Source organism: Cynoglossus semilaevis, chromosome 5 (genome assembly GCF_000523025.1).
Source record: "Cynoglossus semilaevis isolate Cse_v1.0 chromosome 5, Cse_v1.0, whole genome shotgun sequence".
Classification (NCBI taxonomy): Eukaryota; Metazoa; Chordata; class Actinopteri; order Pleuronectiformes; family Cynoglossidae; genus Cynoglossus; species Cynoglossus semilaevis.
This window is the reverse complement of record NC_024311.1, coordinates 8425378-8446638: the sequence shown is the minus strand read 5'-3', so window position 1 is coordinate 8446638 and position 21261 is coordinate 8425378. Positions and strand designations below refer to the sequence as shown.

At 41.8% G+C, this 21261-nt stretch overlaps 1 protein-coding gene across 2 annotated transcripts in view; it reads right to left on the bottom strand.

Moving 5' to 3' along the window:
* The window catches only part of cemip (cell migration inducing hyaluronidase 1), a 107825-nt gene that overhangs the window by 58493 nt on the left and 28071 nt on the right, over window positions 1-21261 (bottom strand). The window contains exon 3 of one of the 2 annotated variants that reach the window (XM_025055479.1): window positions 11889-11980. The exons of the other annotated variant lie outside the window; for it this stretch is intronic. The gene's annotated coding sequence lies outside the window, so the exon portion shown is untranslated. The remainder of the gene's footprint in view (window positions 1-11888; window positions 11981-21261) is intronic. 2 annotated transcript variants of the gene reach the window in all.

Genomic DNA, 21261 nt, shown 5'->3' with positions numbered 1-21261 from the left:
ATTAAATAATTAAATTAATAAACTAGCCATTAGCAACTAGCATTAGCAGTTAGACACTTTTATGTCTTAAGACCCTGGAGTTCGTATGATGGGGCCTTTGAACGGTACTGTTCACCACTGTTCACTAAAGCATAGTAAAATGTCCAAGATATTAGCTAAAATGGTAATCCTAGTCAGAAATAGCAACGGCAATGAGCTAAAAGTCTCTGAGAACATCGTACAATAAGACCAGAGATAACAACAACCACTAAAACGGTAATTCCTTCAACCCGGATTTGAACCAGAGACCAACTATCGGAGGGTTAGCTATACTGATATTGACAGAGGTAAAAATCCACCGAAAAAAGATTTTGACCAAATGTACCTAAAGGTTAGCTTGAGAGTTATAAGTTACTCAAAAACCACCAGTTCGTCAAAAAGTACCCATTTTATCAACATTGATAAATTTGTCAATCTTTGCATATTCATTACATTTACCATTTTGGTTCATTTTAGCAGATTGTTTCAATAAGCTTTAATAAAATATTCTTTGCTGTTTTTTGCATGTTCTTGCCTAATTTAAAGGCATTTTACTTTTATCGCTTTGATAGTTCCAAAGATACGTTAACACATCTTTGGACCAACCTTTGGCAAAAGTTTTGGTGTTTGCCGTTTCTTTGTTGCCATTACCGTAAAGACAAATGCAGCGGGTGGAAGGACAGGCTAAAGGTTAGCTGCACCAGCTTTGTGGAAGCACAATGAGTTACAGGTGATAGAAGGTGTTCAGATAATATTCTGAGTGAAGTATAATTTTATTCTGTTAGAACTCTGTAAAAAGGCTCAAATCTGAACCTCCTTGTGCTCCTGCCCCCCAGGGCAGCCAGCTTTTAAATTGGGGGGCCGGGGGGTCGGCAGTTTTCTAAAGGAGCTCTGTGATGTAGTGTGGCAGTATCTTCAACAACCACACTTTCTAAAGTGAACTCAGGGTTGGTAATTGGCAGAGAGAGAGGATGTTACGGGGGCAAGAGAAGGCATTTATAAAGGGGTAAACAACATTTACATGTAGCTCTGTGTGTGTGTGTGTAGCCGGATGAACACCGGGCTCACACTGAGTGATAGCTGACGTCCCTTCAGGCCCTGCTGGTTATTGGACACATTATGAGCACGGAGCAACCATGAAGGTTTTAAACACAAGCTGCTGCTGCTGCTCCGACAAAACACACACCACTGAAATTTAATTGTTACTCTTCTACCACACACACACACACACAGTTTGCAGTCAGCTAACAGTAGCAGAGGGTGGAGGACACTAGCTAAGATGTTTGTGTGACTTCCAACAGAAGAAGAACTGGCAATTAATCTCTTTGAAAAACAAGCGTGAAGTCTATGAATAGTGTGTAATCATATACCTCTGAGGGAGTGACGGGTGGAGCTGCAGCAGCTGTGGTGGCACCAGTGTTCACTGGATGAACGCTGGCCATGTGGAGGTGAAGACAATGTGCAGACACTGCACATACATACACACACACACACACATACACGCAATTGGTTTCAGTTTTATTTGTCTGAAGGAGTGCTTTGATCGCTGTCTCGTGGGCAGGAAGTGTTGTCGATATAAAGTTTTTAATTAGGACACGATCGTTGATGTTCCAGAGAACAGAAAGTTAAACAGTGACACGTATTGACGTGAGATGATGTGACATGAAAGGTGACGTAAGACAGGTTTTATATTTTTAACCTCAAAGCCACTTCATTTTCTTTTGGTACATTTGTTTTTGTTTTAAATTTTTTTCTTTATTGTTGCAAATACATTCTTGCAAAGTCTGGATAAATAACAATTTGGATAGAAAGATTTAACTTTCTTGCCCAATTTAAAGTTCTTTTACAACTCCTGCTCTGGAGGAGACAAAGTGACTTTTATATAAGTGGTTGTTTATTTTTGGCAGGTCACAATTCTTTTGTCTTCTTCAGCTAAATCCACTCACTCACGACATCTTTGGCCGCCCTGCAGCTGGAATCTACCTCATCTTGGAATCGTGCACATTTTCTGGCATGAAATTGACAAAAATGAAAGAAATGTCTCTAATTAGAAAAAGAGCTTGCTGCATTTTTTTGTTTAATTTGACAACAGCACACCAACCCTAGAGCGGCCATTCACTGCCAACAGTAGAAGTTCTAGGACATGAGGTTTAAATCAGTTTTGAGAATTTTGGAAGAAAGTTTTCACAACAAACACATATTTTCTTAATTCAGCAGTGACACACACACACACACACACACACACACACACACACACAGCTGCTGAAACTTCTGGAAGCTGCCAACGCAGCACAAGGTGTAAAGTAAGGCCACCAGGGACGGGTAAAGTAGTGACAGTCAGACGGAACAAATGGACAGAAAAAGGACAAATATATACATATATATATATATATAAATATATATATATATATATATATATTACGCAAGTTGACCCTAGTTTAGATGAATTCAACAGCCAATCAGAGTGGCGTCAGGTGAATGTCTAAACTGAACTTGTGTCAATGAAAGCTAAATAAAAAGTAGCTGAGGTTAAAACGTTCACGTCGTCATGTGAGTAAACTGGAGACAGAAAACCTCAGAAGAACAAAGGAGAGAGAGAGAAAAACTGCCGAGGCCCAGAGTTCAGTGCACTCATATTTGCGTGACTGACTAAAGGTGGTGCAGGGTGTGGTGGGAATCAAATTCTGCTGAGGGTCTCAGAAAATCTCAGGAGAGCCACATCTGTGTGTCTACACACACACACAGACTTTCAGCCCCGGGCATCATGGGTATGTACATCATTAGCCCCATCCTGAGGTCACTGTAAGACAGGTGTGTGTGTGTGTGTGTGTGTGTGTGTGTGTGTGTTACAGATGTGTGTCTGATTTTCTTTTACACTTCGTCTGGATTCAGTTGTGGTAACAGTGAACACACTGTCCTCAACCTGATCCAGGTACAGTTAACAAGGTTAGTGTGAGCATGAAAACATTTGACACACACACACACACACACACACACACACAATGTGATATAAATTTAAATTCTGTTCTGGCTGCCTGCCACACATGCCTGAGTCCGTCCACGTGCGCTCAGTGGCCCGCACACACACTGACAACACCAAACACGTGGCCCACATGGGTAAGAAGAGAACTGACCATTACTGTGTACACCGTAAACTACTGTAATTTGACAAATGAGCCAATGGAGGGCACAGATTTGTGGAAGAGGTGAAGGGCCAATCAGAGCGGGTTGTTTGTCCCTGACGTCCTCCAGGAGCTGCGGTGAGGAGCAGAGAAACAACCTCATTAGGGCTGGAGGCAGAGCCGAGCTGGGAGACCCCCGCAGTCACACGCCACCGTCCCGGCACAACTCACACATCACGGCAGGTAAACATGCAAGTGTGATGAAACCCAAACACACTGCAGGGATGATGAAACCTATATGACGTTAGTGGCGGCTGACGGTGGAGAGACAGCTGCCGGGCCGTGGTTGGTAAATACCTCCACTGATGCTGTCAAGAAGCTGAACAGACGGCAGAAAAAAAAAAAAAAAGATGAAATGCAATCAAATACTCGGAAAGTGATACAGCGACGTGACTTGTTAATGAGCTAAAATTAGTTCAAAGCCGTGTCATATTTTATTGAACAAAAAACAAATTCAAATATTTTCCCAGTCGTCCTGGCGTGCGCTGTCGTCACAGCGGAGCCGCAGCTTGATATTTGTTGTGCCGTTGACTTTAATCATTTCGTTAGAGCCTATCACGGCTCAGCTCTGCTCTGTTCACAGACCGCACAGACAGGGAGGACGCCAGGAGAACACCTTCAACAGTGGACAGAGTTTCAGAGTTACTGCAATGTCCAACGTCTGCTGATCAACATTCAACCCCATATTTCAGAGAGTGAAGCAGTGACGGAATAAGAGCGTCAAATCCCAACGTTCACGGACAGATGCTCTCATTTCTAGAGGCGTCTGAGTTTTACTGAGCACCAACTGGAAAAACGACTCATATTCAGGAGGTATTTATGACCAAACATACGATACCATCTCTAAAACGGTACAACTACTCACATCATTCTTTTAGGATACGTCTTTTCTTCCTTATCACCCAACAATGGCAGACCTGGGAGCTGTGTTCTGATCCACTGAACCGATTCTCTACATCGGCTTTATACCACAACCAGTATTGGACTGGTATATGTTGGTACACATGATGTACCTTACGGTCTTTGGAGCCAGTGTTCTGGCTAACCCTGATATTCCAGGGCACTGCGGTTCTGGCTATATTCCAGCAGGAGTGCCACAGCAGCAGCGTGGAGTCTCCCGACCCAGTTGAATTTGCGTAAGATCACCGCGATAATTGCGATAGCATTGAAGACCAAGAGATTCCTCAACAAACAAACCGTTTGCTTTGTCTCTCACCGGTGGAAGTTTTCCACTTCCACTATCATCTATGGTGAAAATGAACAATGCCACCCTCTGGCCATTCGACTTCTTGCTACCTATCCAGCACAGTGCATCTCAGGACGCTCCTGAGACACGCCTGGTGGAATATCTCTCTGATTATAATGGCAGCTAAATGCAAAGGCAGGCCCGTCATGGCTGTTACACGCCACAGATGTTTCCAGTAAACACAGGGGTAAAGAAGAAACACTGACCCAAGGAAATGATCTAGTTATTCAGAAATAAGTTTGACAACCACAAACCTCAAACACAGTCCTTCGACGAGGCCTTTTTTGGATTACAATATTTTTACTGAAAACAGACACCTTTTAGCCTAGCAACAAAAGTAAAGGTCTACAGAAAAGTCCAAACATCTTCATGGGACTCGGCTCCCGTCTCTGTTGCCTGCTTTCATTCATGCTCTTGTAATTATCTGTCCTGACTGATGTGAGTTAATTGCTGCAGGTCCCCACTGATGTGCTAAATAATAGATATAAGACACTTCTTTTAATTGCATCTTCCGATTAGACACGTTCTCCCGGCAGGTGCAGCACCCCTGCTGGGAGAACGGAGAGGAGCAGAACGAAAGACGGTTGGTCGACTTGACAATCCTCTGGTTCAAAGAAAGAGACCCGCTGTGGCACGACAGGAACTCATAAACATACACCGACATGAGTTCTGTTAACTAGGACAGCGCCACCAACTATTGACTGCTGCATGGAGGCTGCAGGCTCACTCCGAAGAGCGATGAACTGTGACATATTCACAAATAACAACAAGCGTCTTCATCAACAACACGCAGCGCTGACACAGAATCAGGGTCGACTGATTCATCTGCCAGTCGGAGCGTGTTGGCAGAAAAAACCCACTTGTCTGCCACAGTGATGCCGAGTCATCTGGAATGACAGTCACATTTGGATCACAGTCCTGAGCTTTGCTTCACTCATGCTTCAAACGGGTATATAAATGTTTTTACTTTAAAAAATACTAAGTAATACTCCGGATAATAAGTCGCAGTTTTTTTCATCCTTTGGCTGGGTTTGCGACATTACTCAGTTGCGACTTATATTAAAACATATAATTTTACATGTTCTGTTATTTTCATACTGCCCCTAGAGGGCACTGGTGTAACTTATACTGTAGAAAATATGGTACTTAATAAGGCACAGCTCGTTAATCAGGATATAATCGGTCTGATATTTGGTGAAAATTTCAGGATCGAAGGTCGAAAATGTTCATTATAAGTTCATTATAAGCTAAGTTAATTCAATTATCAAGCCCAATTGCTAAACTTAACTTATAATGAACAGGGACACCATTGCCTTAGCAACGCAGCCCACGGCAAGATGGAGGAGAAAGACGGTAACAGATTGGTTAAGGTATCAGCAAATACCCCAACCTTTTTTGTACCAAGGACTGGTCCGCCAGTATCAGCCATTACTGCACTCTGGTAATACTGGGTTATACTGATTGGGTGTTGGTGAACCCTGATCTATGTTGCAGAATGTGTAACACATAAAAAATTGCATCAAACCATCTGTATTTATAATACAGAAAATTTGCCCAAACTAAAAAAAAATCTTTGCACTGAACCGATCATGTCACAGTTGAGCTACATCTCCAACAGGAGCGACCGCCGCGCACGCTCTCGTCATTCAACAAGTGCTGTTTCTGAGGAGAAATATTTTGCAGATGTTTGTCAAGCTCCACTACTACAGAAGCATTCAGAGGCTTTTGGCATAAAATGCTTAGTCTGCTGTTCCCCGGAGCCCACTTTCAGCCCCGGGGTTCTTGGCAATTTTCTATCGAGGCCTATTAAGTTGCAACAGCTCTGACAATTTTCCCACTTTTGGCCTGTTAGCATATGAGTATGTCCAGATACACATTAGAATGTCAGCTATCTGTTAGCAAAATCTCAAGAATCTTTATCATTGATTATCTGTTGTAGCTGCAGGACATTTTGATCTAGTACTCGTCTTTGGTGTTTATTTTACTACATACGTACAACTACACGTTGACAAGAAGGAAAACAGCAGAGAGATACTTTTTTCCCAGAGACAGCGAAAAACCTAGCAGATGGATAGGTCCACCTGGCCCTGTCCATATGGCCCACTCAATCTTACCAGTTTAAATAAATGCCTAGTGTGTACCCATGAAGTCCATGTACACCCATGTGGGGCACATGGACATATGTTGTGAGTATGACTGAATACCTCATTTAGAAACCTTTTACTTCTTGTTTTTTTTAATTATGATTCCTAATAATATTTACAAAAGCAAACCTCTTATAAACTCCAAAATTAGAAAAAATGTAATCATCTGCATAGAGTTGTACTTTAGTTATTAAAGAGACATTTATGATCAAGACACTCCCTTTAAATACTTGACATGAAAATTTACCAAACGGGTCACATATCTCAAATGACTCCTGACTTGGCAGTGAGTTTCTCTGATGATTTCCCTCGACATATTTTGGAAAACGTCCTGAACATGAACTGTTTTCCTAAAGACCAGACCATGTCAAATCAAGAGTCAGATTAGAGGATGAGAGAATAAAAATGTAGTGTAGGAGTAAAAACCTTTGTATATATATATATAAATATATATACACACAGTAACTGACACAGTCAGCTGGGCCAAAGAAGGCAACATTAGCAAGTCCAATGTGGTAAATGGAAGCACGGGGTTCATTGAACAGGCTTGTCATGAGTGGAAGATGGAACATTTCCCTCCTCTCCATTAATCTGGATAAATCTTCTCTCCTTGACGTGTTTGCTGATGCCTGAGTCCGTGTGGCTGCTTCAACACATCACATATCCATAATGTATCACATATTCTGGGGACTTTCATGTGAGCAGAGCTGAATTGCTACCAAGGCCACTGGGAAACATCAGCACTTCACATCGGAACAGAAACATAAAACATAAAGGCAGGAAACTAATCCACGCAACAAAATCCTCCAAACATGACACAGTTCCACAGCGTTGCTGGGGTTACGGAAAACCCTGGTTAGGTCTATTAAGTCTTCATCAGCGCGGAGCTAACCCTACATTTAGGTGAAGTCAGGTCCAATACTACATACGTACTGAGCGGATACTGACAACTGGCTAAACCCACTGAAGGCTAGCAGCGAGCTAATACCAGCAGACCCACCATAAACCAGGCTACTGACTAACCTTTATTCTACCATGCCAACCCCAAAAAAGTTTCCTGTTGCTCTTCTGTCACCAGTGACCTCCCCCCTGCCCACAGACCCTACTTTTCATCCATTCCACCAAGTCTGTATCTTTCATCACAATCAATATCCAACATTTTATTTTTATCTGCATAATATACAAAAATATATTTTTTATTTTAGATTAACACACACACAATCAGGTAAAGGGAACGCCGCAATCCCAACGTCCACCTAACGATGTTTTAACCGGTTCTCCGCCTCCACCACTGCCAAGAATTAGTCTTCTGCCCCTGCAGTCGACTGAGGTAATGACTATAATTGACTCTGACTGAACGTTCACTTCATACCTGCACTTAGCGGCGAAGGCTTTCATATTTAAAGGAGGTCCTGCGTTCAGGTCACTGTTGGCGTCCACTGAAGGGCCGAGCCTTTCAGTCTGATTTAATGACACAGGACTCTCTGTGATTCTGTTTGACATTTAACACCGGCTGAATCAATCACACAGAAGGAAGAGGTACAAATATAAAGGTGTCGTTTAAACCTCTGTGGTACTTTTGGACAGGACTTTTGTATCCTCTGTAGAGATACAGTTCTGATGTTCAACCTACAGCGTCTTCAAGAAATCGATCCTGGTCAGACTTTTGTGTGAATCTGATCAGACAGGTAGCCCAGAGCAGGGCTCTCCAACTGTTTTGAAACAGAGCGCTACTTTAGGGGTACTGAGGAGTACACAGGGCTACTTGTTTGATACACGCTTCCTAGATCATTGTTTCCCAAAGACTGGGTCGCCTCGCATCATGTTTCCAACAAAGGTTTGTAACTTTTAAAACATTGGTCCCCAGAAAAAAAGTTTGGGAAACACTGTCCTAGATTATGCAGTAATAATGGGACAAACATCCTAGTGGCAGCTAAACATCATTGCAAGTCTTCTAGTAATAATGGGACAAACATCCTAGTGGGAGCTAAACATCATTGCAAGTGTGTTTCAACAACAACTTTTTCCACGGGCACCTACCACAGTCCACGGCGGTTACCTGATGACCCCTGGGTACTACGTTGGTGACCCCTGGGTACTACGTTGGTGACCCCTGGCCTAGAGGCTCATTTATGACCAGCACGAAGTATAAAAACCTTGTTCTCTGTACCAACCTTTTACAGTCATGGTTTCACAGAATTTTTGTTCACATCTGAACATCAACGGTGAATAAAGGCGTGGATGTATAAATCAAGGTTGGTTTGTTAAATCGTTGGCAGCAGAGGAACTCCATCTGTTCAACTGCAGAAACAGAAAGGAGTCCCGACTGAAGACAAAAAACAAACACCTGGGAAACGGTTCTCCTCCAGAACCTGTCAGCGCTGCTGTGTGTAAATTGGTGACCCCTGTGTGTGTTTGTGTGTGTTTGTGTGTTTGTGTGTGTGTGTCTTACAAACACAGAACAGTTGTGAGGAAGCAGGAGATGCTGCTCATCCATCAGAGTGGCAGTAAATCTGAACATTACAGACAGGAATGACTGGGGCGTAAAAAAGACATCAATTCTCTTAGTGGCCTGTGGAGTCACTGCACTCACTCACTCACTCACTCACTCACTCACTCACTCACTCACTCCACCAGAGCTAGGAAGACTCTCCAACGTGGGCGGTTCTTGGTTCTTTCCAGATTAGACGCATAAAATGCAGGAAATTTAAGAAATGTAAAACGTGGATTCATCGTTGCCAAGCTTCAAAATGACCAAAAAAATCCCACTGGTGATGAAATAAGACACGTCGGGATAATGACACAACAGTATTAGTCAACAATCGCTATGTACCATAGTGGGCGTACTATATGGGCAAGGTATGCAAATTTGTCATATGAATAATACTACTTCTTCTACTACAATTTACCTGATCTTTATCATTATCTGAACCCAGGCAGGTGGACTACAATTTACCTGATCTTTATCATTAACTCAACCCAGGCAGGTGGCCTGATTCCCTACGATACCAGTACTGCAAACCTGGATTGTCTGCCAAATACTGAGGTCAATCAAGTACTTTCCTTTTTGCTGACTGAAGTTATTATTAATATCAGATGTACAGTGGAACCTCAGTTGTCAAACGCCTCTTTTCGAAGCATTCGGTTCACTGACAAAAGTTTTAACCCAAAATTGCCCCGGTTGAAGAACCATAACAAGATACAACATGGCTTAAGCCTGCTCTCTATATTATCAGTAGTACTGTAGTTATACACCACTTCCATTACCCAAAAGTCTGCAGTAAATACTCCAGAACTACGTGGCTGCAGTACCAGGACTTGGAGCAGTGACAGGAACAATATTTCACGGTCTTCAAATTAAGACGGGGCCCAGAGCAGACTTTACAACAACACCAACAACACCAACAACACCACAGGGCGGCTGTTGTTTTCTTCCTGTTTCCTCAGAGAAACACTTTGAAAAAACACCTGACGCTCTGAGCCAGGGCTCGGACTTCAGGTATTTTGTATATTCCAGAGTTTTATTGGAATGGATTCAGCCGCTGATTTACTGCAGTAATAACACGGCTGAGGTCGGACTGGATCAGAAAATCCTGAGTGGGTTTTTAAAAAGTGAACTGTTGTGAACGTTGACCTTCGATCTTTAGAAAACAACACAATAGAACAAATGAGGACAAATGTCTCTGTCACTGAAAGACAATTCTCTGATCAACTAAGATTTGTGGTCCATTTGGTTTTTGTTGAAAGTGCCGAGAGATCTTACATAACTCCACACATGAAGCTGGATTTGCCACGGTTACTCGAGGACCCCCAACCCCGGCAGATCAAAGGCTTTGACTGACACCGGTGCATGTTGCCAACAATTAGGTCCTGACGGTCCACCTGGGACTCTTTGTTTCTGTACTTTTGGTTTTTCTTTACACTGAAGACACCCCGGGACAAATGAGCAGGAAACATTAGGAGACTGAAGGTGGACCAGGTTTCAAATCCCGCTGAGCACACGTGCCAGGTTACATCCTTGTGCTCACACATACCCTGATCTTAAGTACCACATGCCGAGACCAAACCTGTGTAAACAGGCGTGTAAAACAGGGGAATGCCTGGGGCCCCGGGGTAAAAGGCTCCCTGAGAACAGCCCCCGTACCCTGAAATGATTTTACACATTTTCCAGAAAATGGAAAAAATGTGAAAACATAAAGTTTTCAAAACAACTTCTACAGAACAGAAGAGACTTTGATGTCATCAGGTGAACGACGTAGAGTCCTGATGAATTGTGATTGTGATCACAATCACGGTTAATCACGATTAATCGTGACCATCAAAAACGAGTCAATGTTCCAAAGAAGATTTAAAAACAGTCAGACAACAACAGCAGGTAGATGTCACTGTTTCTCCCCTGATTTTATTTGTGACTAATCCAAATGATGGAATTTTCAATATGGAAATATTTCAAGAATTCTCCAAAACGAATGCCGGTAATTTAAGGTAAAGATGCTTAGGTGAAATGAATTTTTTTCAGCAGTGTGCGTAAATAACAACATGTGTGGACTGTGTATTAAACATCGGCATCGTTCTGGTTTTCAAATTTAGAGTCAATTTGACTCTGATGAATTTCACCAGTTATTCATCACATGTTAATTTTAATGTTAATTTAAATCAATTATGAATATTTCTGAAGCCACCGTCAAATAGCATCTGCAAAACACTTTCTCATCTTTAGACTAATTTCTACAGCTAACCGCAAAAAAACTCTCGCTGTGAAAGGAACTCGTAAGTACTGGCTCCTGGCTACAGCAGACCAGATCTTATTCTATTAACTTCAGGGGTTAAGACTAAAAGGGAGAAGTGACAGGACCGACCCAGATCAAGGCTCAGCCGTGATGGGAGTTCTTTTGTGGAGTTTATCGCTCTAAAATGTTTCCTTAATCACAGACAATCAAGCTGTCACAGTGAAACAGAGGGGGCGCCGAGTGAGGGGTGAGGAGTGGGAAGTTGTCTCACATCTCTCCACTCTGAAACATTACAATCATCCTGTGAGCACCAGAGAGAAAGAGGACCAGCAGCAGCAGTGGACCAGGAACAGATGACCAGTGTGAAGGTCATGTCTCCATGTCCACGTCCACAGAAGGTGTAGAGACATTAAAGAGTCTTTAATCAGACCGATGGAAGAGGAAGTAATGTCTCCCAGGTCCCGATAAATGGTTTTTCTGCTGCTGTTAACGTCTCTGCTCTGACCTCACACTCAGAACGTCTCAGAACTAATCTGTGTTCATATAATACGGAAATCAAACTACTGACCTCCTGACCAGTTGGCGACCAACTCTCCCTGCAGGAATCCTGTGTTTTTCAGACTCAGTCAGACTCGTGTGAATTCAACCGCTGAGAAGAACCTGTAAGAGAATTAAAATAAATAAATTACGGTGATAAATAATTCTGTAACATGTTCTGCTGCCTGACGATAAAATCACAACCAGTAAAAAGCAGAAAGAAAAGTCTGACTTCCAGAAATGATTGGTCTGTCACAGATGATGAGCGTAGAACCACAGGCACCAATCAGACCAATCAGACCAATCAGACCAATCAGAGGAGACTATGATTACGTGTAATCCAGTGTTAAAGTTCTGCTGTGATTTAGCCACAGGTACTTTAACATACGGTAGGAACTGAAAATACTATACTACAATATTACAGAAAAACAGGAGGCCATGAGTACTGTGGTACCAAAGCAGTACTGTTTCACCGCTTCCATCATATTTCTAACCAGAGGTGGGTCACGACCCAGACAGCAAGTTTCTTTCTGAATATTAAAAACTGCAAAAAAATGTACAGTGAAAATTGACAAATTTAAACAGTAAAAAAAAAAGAATCATTTTAATCCACCACACAGTGTCTGTTATAATGTATGTGGATGGAGATAGTATTTCCCAGCATTCTCTCCTCTCTATATCGTCATCCATGACGGTCACGCCACAAACGCATCGGAGCAGTTTGACTATAAAACACACCGTTACCGCGGCGACAAGAACAGCACTGATACAGAACACTGATATAAAACCGCAGGTGTTTTAGGACGAATCAAAAATGAGACAATTTACATCCAATAAAACCAGAGGAGCTAAGTGAACCAGTGTGGTGCACTCGTACTAGACGGTGCCTCTGGTGGCCACCCATGTGTGTTGCAAAGATGTACACTGTGAATTTCCCCATTGTGGGATGAATGAGAGTCTATTTATTTCATGACGGTTCAGTTAGTAAGTAAATAAGTAAAAGTGAGTCAGAAAGTTCTAAGACAGATGCTACACTTACCAAGAACCCTCAGTTTCAGTCCTTAGACCAGACAGAGAAGCAGGTGTCGATACGTATGTACCATGAAAGGAACATGAACTAAAAGTCGAGGTGTTGAGGAGAAAACTAAGGCAGTGGTTGACGGCCGATCCAATCAAATGAGTGAAAGTCATTTGAAAAGACATGGAAACAATAGAAAGTAGTGCAGAAGGTTGATGTGATAATTCAGTAAATGTCACGTAAATACCAAGACACCAGAACCAAGCCAGCTGTGATTACTCGACGCCTGCATCAGGCCCTGGGGTGGGGACTCGGGTCAGAACGGCTCTGCATGTACTTTACAGTGATGTGAAATGTCAGTGGAGTGAGATTTGATTTTCTTTTCCGATTCAAACAACTGTTTATTTTCACCTAGACGCAGCAGAACAAAACAGGAAGTGAGTTCATTATTTTGTTCTCATTTGAATGTCAGGTTGTTGTTTTTTTTTTATTTTAGGAAAACAATGTTAGGTTTAAATTAGTGTTGTTTTCAATTTACTTGATGGAACTTTAGTGGCTGTCAAAAGGAAATGGAGTCACGGAAATGATTTTGGTTTCTGATGTTTACCATTCCGAACAAATCACTGCTGTCTGTAGCACCCAGTGTCCACAAGTCGTCTGTTTGTGGACCACTTCTCCTTTGGTTTTTAAGATAAAAAATGAACATTGACATGTGGCTGTGAGCTGGAGTGGGCTGCAGGCCAGAGTTTGAGAACCTTGCTTTAAGGAAAAGGCTGTGGTCAGGCAGTGTGTGGCAGAAACAAATCAGAACAAACAGGAAACGTTCTCCGTGGACCACTGCCTCCTCTACACTCTCCGTCTGCAGAGGAGCTGCTTCTTTATTTAGGAAAAAAAAAGATCCTTTTTTTTTTTTTCCTTTTTCTCCAACTGTCAGGTCTCCACAGCAGTGACGTCTGCACAGGTGTGACACTTGACACTAATCACACACCTAATTCACACTTCATGCTGCTGGAGATAAAATCTCCTGTGTGGCCAGTCTGGGCCTCATCAGCCCACATGTTATTTCAGCAGATAGAGAAGAGTGATGTCAGGCCCGTACACGTACGTGTGTGTGCTCGTCGGCGTAGGCCGATGTTCCAGTGCCACAGTCTCACTGACCCACATACCATGATGGAGGGGAAACGCTGAGTAGCTGATTTTGGTGAAGGTTCAAAATAGAGCTGTGATTTATGACACACCTACACACACACACACTGTTACAGGAACACCACTAACAACAAGAAATGACACGTCACACACACACACACACCGTGTTGGTTTGATATAAAGACTCCTTTGTTCTTTGCTCTGCTTTCATTTCTAAGAGGAATGTCCGTGGTACAGATGATCAGACCTACAGATCAGACCTACAGATGTTCAGGCCTACAGATCAGACCTACAGATCAGGCCTACAGATCAGACCTACAGATCAAACCTACAGATCAGACCTACAGATGATCAGGCCTAGAGATCAGGCCTACAGATCAGACCTACAGATTAGACCTACAGATCAGACCTACAGATCAAACCTACAGATCAGACCTACAGATGTTCAGGCCTACAGATCAGGCCTACAGATCAGACCTACAGATCAGACCTGCAGATCAGGCCTACAGAGGTGTTTTCACAAAATTTGAAGTTTCTAAATAGTCAAATCGTTTTGGTTGAGGACGTTAACGACATCCTACAATCTAGGGCGTTCCGTGGGCTACGTCCCCATCTCCCATAAATTTATTATGAAAGTCTGGTTCCATTGTTCTATCCGTCTGTCCTTTGGAGGCACCAAGTACGTGGTTCCTCTGGGAATCACACCCAGGACTACCTGCTCTTTGTTTTCAAGTCAGACATGCTAACCGCTATGCAATGAAACCACAAAGGCTGACAACTAAAATTCTGTCTAAGTTTAAAAAATCAACCTCTTTCATAATGAAGTTTGTTGTTCAAGTATGAAACTGCGGTCGAGTTAAAATACCGTCGGCAAATAAAACTGTGAAATCAGAATATTTTAAGAATGTTGAGGCGCAGCTACTGCAACAACACGGCCAAATAGACTGGAATGAAGAGATTACGCATCCAGAGACTGTGACAATGTTTGATATTTAATTCTTTGTTCCATATTACTACAGTAATATTTGTTCCATATTACTACAGTAATATTTGCTGCTGGTGCGGAGACACAAAATGTTGTGGTTTTCTCATCAGTCCACATAAACCTCCGTTTACACCTCGTTTCCCATAATGCTGTTCCACTGTGGTGAACTGCTGCGGCTGCACAGATGATTTTCTCACTCAGTATCTAAATGTCATCCTTTATTCAAACAACACAATCTGTTCTTCCTCCTCGAAGCATTCAAAGCAAACTCATCCTCTCTGTTGTCTTTCCTATTTGGAGGCAATTTATACAAAAACAACAACATAAAAACAGGCTCATGGAAATATACCAAAATATACTGAAATATACGCTGTTTCACTAGTTACAGTATAAAAGCCATTAAACGTGAATGAGAAGAATGTTCTCTGGCTGCTTCTCTGGGAAAATGTACCAGGTCGTCAGGGTCTGTGCCCGGGAGTGACCCTCAGAGAATTCACACCACAGCCAAAACAAATGGAGTGTTGTCAATGACTACTGTATTTGCCTTGAGGCACTTTGGCAGCCGACAGGCAAAATATATTTTATGGCAACATATAAAATACAGTTTTATTTTATGACAAAATACATATTAATATATGAACAAATATTATTTATTTATTTTACAGTGAAATATATATATAAATATATTTATATATATTTACATATATCTCACTGTAAAATAATGACATATATGTATATGACATTATTTTACATATAAATATATATATATATAAATATATTTTATGTAAATATATTATTAAAAAAAATACATACACGTTATCTTTCACTTTCTGTTCCAGAAATATAAAAAAGAAAAAAGAAGTTATATTGGGTTTTATATATATATATATATGCTGTATATATGGAATGCTGAAATGTTTGAATGTTGTTAGTTGTTGATTAGCCATCTAGTGATTAATCAATTGATTTAAAAATTTTAATCGCTTGACACAAATTCTTTATTTCCTTATTTTACATTCACAGAGTACGTTTATCTAATCTACCTGAAAAACATGGCTGTTCTCTGGAATATTCTTTTAAAAAAAACACGGTCTCTGAGAGGAGATGTTACCGATGACTTTGTCTTGTGACCTTTTTCTGTTTATCACAAGTTTCACAAACAAAAACCTCCCTTCATCTCTGCAGCAGTGAGGAGCACGTTGACCCTCGACGCAGAATAGAATTTTCTGTCTGGCTGGACGCCATTAGAGATGTATGAGAAAATGTGCTTTCTGTGATTTGGGAACGAGCTCCTCCTCGAAATATTAATGTTGGCGGCCATTGTGATTCACAGGCTGTCGGTTCATTTCAGTGGCTGAATGTCTCATTTTTGTTTTGTTCAGAAACACTTGAAAAAAGTTTCCAGGCAGATTTTACTGATGTCAACAAACACTGCATCCAACCTTTGGTCTTTCTGCCTGTGGCTGAGAGCTGCAGGGCTGAGGCTTTTCAAACAGGAAGTAAATCTGTTGCACGCTAGATTGTTGACCACACACACACACACACACACACACACGTTGTAGATAGGGTTTTGTTATCACCATCTAATTGGAAGACGGCGTGGCCTCGGGGTCAGCCTGTTCCCTTACTCCACGTTTGTACACGTGTATTTAAAGATCACAGTTTTTATGAGATAAATTAGAAAAAACACGATGTGACTTTTGCTCCTGATGTTCTTTTAAACTCAGCGCTGATTCAAACACAACAGTAAAACACAGTAATTCCTGAAACACCAGAAAGCTACGACGTTTTTTGGCGCTTTAAATTCACCGCCTGTGGAGGGAGACGGAGAAGAGTCAAAGGCCAAAACCGCAGACTAAATATTTTATAGATTTTTGAATCTAAATTAAGGAGAAGAAACTGTTCATGAATATTTCCCAATATCCCTGTGCACTACTTGAAAGTTGAAAAAAAAAAAAGAGAAAACGGCAATTTCCCGACTTTGGTACAGGATCGAACATGGCCATGGTTCATACTGATTCTCCTGCAATTCCTCTGTTAGCCACCGGGGCCACAAAGAAAATATGACAACATGGTTAGCGGTTAGCACACCTGCCTCGGAACCAAAGAGCAGGAGGTCCTGGGTTCAATACCCATACTTGGCGCCTCCAGGGGGCGGCCTGTTGACGCAGATCTGCAGCTAACGCAGAATTTCTCTAGTGTGGGATTAAATAACTATAACTAAATACACAAAACTGTTAATTAATCAGATTACATCCTAATCCCATCCCAGTACTGCATTATATAATATTTAAGAATCGATACAACATGATTCCATACCATATAGTACAGTATAGGACATTAGATTGAATGAAATGGTAAAAAGTCTTTTCTCCTCTGATCAGTCTGTTCTGTTCTGTTCTGTAGAAAACCGTGTAAATACCTGTAAACACCTGCTGTCCTTCCTGTGCAGCAGCCAGATGTTCACCCACAAGACCGATAATTACGAAGTCGCAGCCCCGCTCTCTCAGGCCAGTAAATATGCACCCTCCTCCACCAACACATCCCAGCGCCCGTCTGACACTTACAGTCTGGGTCTGAACACCTTCCACTACATTGTTGTCATTTCACAAAGTTAAATCCTCAATCCAGCGACCTGTCCACACTTGTTCCGCCGCAGACACACTCGCAGCCGAGTGGCGTTGTCATGAGCTGAGGCGAGGTGCGATCAGAGCCTAATCTGGGATTTTACAAGCTGAATCCTGCTTAATGACACACAGTAGAGACATGAACCAACAGAACCTGACCTAAAAATAATTGCCCCTCTGTGTGTTTCACTCTCTAATCGAGCGACGTCAGCGTGAATTAGCCTTCCATCCGACGCAGTACTTTGTACTACAGCGAGGAAAACAACAGGTGTGTGTATTTGTGTGTGTGTATAACAAAGAGCCCAAGTGACACTCGTGTTGGCCAAGTCCCAACATCTGACATCAGACCTCAGAAAACATCAGGATCCAAACACGACTTCTGTCTATTTAGCGATGAAATCGTTCATCAAATCAACTGATGATAATAATTAGTCGTCAAACGTCACGTCTCCACAGCAAGGAAGCAAAATTCAATAACGACAACATCTCATTTGTCTCCTCTGACCAGAGGTTGTTTACACTGTTGCAGATCATCTGCTCTTACCCCCGTCTCCCTCCACCCCCTCCCTCCCCTCTACTGTCAGGCCCTGTGTAATTGTGAGCTAACCCGACCGAAACATGACAATCACAGCAGCTCGTGGACCGACCTGCTCCGTACGCTGACTCGTCCGTCGCCAAATTGAGAAGGACAACAAAAAGTTGTGACCGTTCTTCGACACATTTACATGTTTGGAACTTGGAACATGTTTGGAACTCGACACATTTACATGTTTGGAACTTGGGTTGAATCTCATCACACAGATCCCCCCTTTAAATGTTTTTATAGTAACTTGATAAAAAGCTAAAAGGTTTTTTATTACACAGATCAATGTAAAATATTTGCATCTTGAATAAATAATAACCAATCCTAGAAACATTTATAAAAATGTTAGGGAGTAGTTAAATCTTTACAGGCTTCCAGTTGGAACCAGCCATTCAGTGAAAATGAGTTTGACCTTTAAAACGCAGTGTAATCATTTAAAATTAAAACTTTTTAGCTAGTGCTCAGTTCAGACGTCTCTAATTTGTATGCATTTTGAATATAATTTGTTGGTTTCCACAATATATTTCACATTTCTTTTCCAGCGTTTTAAGTCTAATACCGGTGCAATTGTTTGGCTTAAAAATAACAACGTGGAGGCAGAAGACTCTCAAAGGAGTCGCCTGTAAAACTTTGAGAACTCTCTAAAAGCATTTGGTCAAATTGGTTAAATGTTAGCGTTAGTTGAAGCTTATTTTTACAGTAATAAAACTGGTCCAAACATTTTCCAACAAATGTATTAAAAGTTTTGTCTCCCTAAAGTCAAAAGATCACAAACACGGAATGATTTGATTTAAAAAGTTGCCAAGAAAATGCTCCACAAAAAATATACCCCCGAGGTCAGAAGAAGACAGCGTTAGCAGCTAACGGTTAGCAGCTAACAGTTTGACACTTCAGGCTCTTTGATGTGTCAAAGTTTTAATATTATTTTGAAATGTATCCAAAAGTTATAGACAACCTGTGAAGACAGGGATGAATATTTATGATGTGAGAGCGCCGGGGTCAAGATGTCCTGGACACGATTTTCTCTGCTGCAAATTACAAGTTTATGAGTTTCACCTGAAGGCAACGATACAGAAAAGAGTCACGGAGCAGAAAGTCAGAGAAGTCTGAAGGATTCTGGACCGAAGGAAGTCTTCTGACTCATTAGGACCTTCATTCCTTCTAGTGTCTAATGGACTTCTCTGCTACTTCAGGCTCCAGTATCGTAGTAGAGTTATTTTATTTTCCTAAAAATGAAACATTTAAACAAACGCTTCTTCATAATTTGACGGCTTTGATCTGCTCTATTCTTGTAACTCTGTGTTTTCACACATGAATATACATATGAAAATCGGTACAAATCCTTTGTGTCAATTAAAACAAAAAATAACTGCACAAAATGCTGTAACTGAAGAAGGGTCACTGGTCATACCATGACACAACACACTCTAGTACAGTAGGTGGCGGTGTGCGCCTAAAAATGTTGAAACAGAACGTGGGAAGAACTTGTTCTACAGACAGCAACAGTGTTCTTGTAAAAAAAGGAACTCTTTCCAGTTCATAATTTCTAATTTTTGTTGTTGTTTAATATACTGACAAATTCCAAAAATCGTGATAAAATCGTATCATAACAAAAACAATCGTGTATCGTATCATAAGTACCTATGACCTACTCGTACTGTGTCAAATCAGCCACTACTCCAGTAGAAGTTTCCTGGTCACACGTCAGCAGCTACTTCTGGTCTCAGGAGCTGATCAGCCACACTCCCAGCTCACAATGACAAAGTTATGGGAATAAAAGAGGGAGAAATGAAGATACTTTGGGTCACAGACATGACGTGACTAAGAGCCACCCTGTCAGCTGGACTGATTGGGGGGTGGGCGGGGGTGCATAATTATTCTGTCAGGCTATAGGAAGATGGAAGAGGGAAAAACACAACCTGTGTGTGAATGTGTGCTGAGTGGTTGCAGAGCCGGAGCAGGAGCAGGAGCGTGATTGTGCCATGTGTCAGGACCAGACGGGATTTGATTGGAAAATGGAAAACGGTTGAGAGAAGGTTGGTGAAGTGCCACATCACTGACGGACCAATCTGACGGCACAAAACGCTTGTCTGATTTTTCAAGAGAGGAGACAGCAGATTCAGTGTGTGTGTGTGTGTGGGGGGGGGGGGGGGGGGGGACCTGACTTTTGGAGACATGTTTTTGGTAAAGTGCTCTGTTGTAGGGACATTTTTCAGGTCCCCACAAGGACAGAGGGTATTTCGGGGTTTGGGATTTAGGTCGGAGTTGAGATGAGATACTGGACGTAGATGGAGGGTATTTCGGGGTTTGGGATTTAGGTTGAGATGAGATACTGGACGTAGATGTTGACAACGTGAGGGTCTGACATTTGTCTGTATGGTTTTAATATTGGCCGACCAATATTATCAGCCCGATATTAGCATAATTATGTAATACCGGTAAGAATCGTTATTAGTTTTTCCTCCTAAAATTAAAACCTGACAACGCATTGCATGGGTTTTGCCAAATATGCTGGAACCACTTGTAGGGACGACTTTTACCACAGGGGCAAACGGCTGCATAAATCGGTTGATATCGGAATCGGAAATTAAGTGTTTTATATCCACATATCTCCCTAGTTTTATCATTAGATTTAACTAATAGGGAAACTGTGGGGGAAAAACAACAATGTGTCGTTTTATTCCCTCTGTTCACTAAGAATGAGAGTTCAGTAAAAAATAAATGGCTGTTGTACTTTTTTTTTTCTTAACCACTGTGGAGATCACAGGCTGCAGGAGCTTTTTATAGTCACACAAAAACCATACCCACAACCCACAAAAGTATGGAGCGTCACATCCTTACTGGGATCATAAATCCTCTCCAGTTTCACAACTGATCTCCTGTAAAAACAGTTCTGTTTTTCTGAACACAACGCAGCACTTTTCTTGATAAACGATGATGACATCACCATCTACTCACTACCGATGGTCTTGGACCGTCTCACCAGGAGGTTTGAGAACCGCTGCAGTTAGGCAGGACGGCTAACCAACCTTCCACCGTGTGACC